The sequence below is a fragment of the Neovison vison genome, chromosome 4 (assembly GCF_020171115.1).
Source record: "Neovison vison isolate M4711 chromosome 4, ASM_NN_V1, whole genome shotgun sequence".
Taxonomy (NCBI): domain Eukaryota; kingdom Metazoa; phylum Chordata; class Mammalia; order Carnivora; family Mustelidae; genus Neogale; species Neogale vison.
The window spans coordinates 166,412,123-166,414,071 of record NC_058094.1 but is presented as its reverse complement, the minus strand read 5'-3'; the positions used below and the strand labels follow the sequence as shown (position 1 = coordinate 166,414,071).

The 1,949-nt window shown below is 35.0% G+C and overlaps 1 pseudogene; it reads right to left on the bottom strand.

The window, feature by feature from the left end:
• Positions 1-1,152: 1,152 nt before the first annotated feature.
• On the bottom strand, positions 1,153-1,716 carry LOC122904043 (annotated as a pseudogene).
• Positions 1,717-1,949: the final 233 nt, after the last annotated feature.

Sequence of the window (1,949 nt, the reverse complement as noted above, 5' to 3'; positions counted from 1 at the left end):
TTCTTTCATGCTAAAAGTAAGGAATATGAAAGTGTTAAGAAGGCAATTATCACCAGTAATCTATATATCAATTGACTCTACATGAAAACTAATGCATTTATAAATTCTGAAAGTGAATTATAACTTCCTCAAGGAAGGGAAATAGTATGTTCATCCATTCATTCAAAAATTATTTATTAATAATCTAATGTGACAGGCAGTTGGGTTTCAGTGACAAACTATGAGAAATTGGTGAAACACAAAATAAGCAATGAAACACATGGGCAAACAAGATACCCAAAGGCTATGGGAGGTACTGTAGGAGAAATAAGCAGATGTCTAGAGAAGGAAAACAGAATTTCAAAGTGGGAGATCTTCTAAATAGGATGGTAAAGAAACACCTCTCTCAGTTTGTGACACTTTACCTGATATCTAAAGAATAAGAAGAATCATGTGAAAGTGGTCCAGGCAGAGCGAAGAGTGGATACAAAGACTCTAAAGCTAAAGCTCGAAAACCTCCATTTCTTCAAAGCAGACAAAGAATAATTCAACTGAAGGAACAGTGAGGGGTAGCACGATGGGCAGAAATCCAGACGAGAGTCAAATCATACAGCACGGTATAGATCAGGATATGGAGTTTTTCAGATTTATCCTAGCACAAGAGAAAACTATTGAGAAGTTTTAAATGGAAAAGTATAGTGTGATTATGAATGATCATTCAAAAAATATCTGTTTTGTGGGTAAATAAAAGAACCAAATAGAAAAACACCCAGATTAATTAGAAGGCTGTTCTGGGAATAGAGATGGATGGGGGTTGGGTGGGGGAGTGGCAGGGAAGACACAGAAGAATGCATTGAATAGACATTCATTTTGGAAGAAAAACTAGAAAACTTGTTTACTGAACAAGTATAATTTAGAAAGAAAGTAATTAAGAGTGATTTTTGTCTTGAGCAAGTGATGGTACCAGTATAAAAATGGAGAATATCTTACAGGTGAAGAGGGAAATCAGTTTATCTGGTTGTTTTGTTTATTTGTGTTTTTTTCTTTTGTTTTGTTTTGTTTTTCTATTGTTGTTTTTTAATAGAGGCCTTTCACTGTATCTTTAAAATATTACAAGCAAGTCCTAAGAATCATCCAGCATTTTGTTGTTTCTATATTGGACAACTCTAAACCTTATTCATCAGTATGTTGAACTTTTCCTTTTTGGAGGTATAGATACCATCCAAATTTCTTCTAATAGCCTTGTTTTTAATTGTTGTGTCTTGCTTAATCAAAACAGCTGAATTTCATATGAGTCCAATGTCATTTTCTTCAAGAATTAATTCATCTTTCTGGACTTGAAATACTGAATAAGCAATGCCTCACTTCGTCTGAACCCTGTGAGTGTATTTTTCAATCAAGAAATTTATAATTTTCAACTCAAGGTCCATTCTAAGTAACTAGGTTGATAGGAAGTGGCACAAATCTCATCCCATAACAGAAGCCCACTGTGATACCCTTAATCATGTTCTGTACATGACTAGAGATAGTGTGAACAGTAGCCAGGTCCTTTCTATTTCCTTGCCATTTGTCAAAATGTAGCCCCTTTTCATTCCAGAGACTGACTTCTACATTGATATGATGGAAGTCCCTCTACAGAGTTCCTCCTTGGTCATTGAAAATAATCCTGTACCCTTTCAGACAGATGTTGACATTTTCTGGAATGTCAACAATCTGACTCGTAAGAATGTTCTTCATCTCACCATAGGTGTGGCAAAAAGCTCAAATGATCTGTTTTTAATGCATTATGTTTGAATTACTCTAGGGGAGGGGAGATGTCTGAAAAACAGTTGAATATATGTGACTAAAGCTCTGAGAAGAGATCTAGACTAAAGATATGAATTTGGGAGCCATGAGCATCTAGGTAAATGACCATCTATGGTCATGTATCTAGTTAAGTTTATTTAAGTACCAGCTGTTAGAGACCAAAG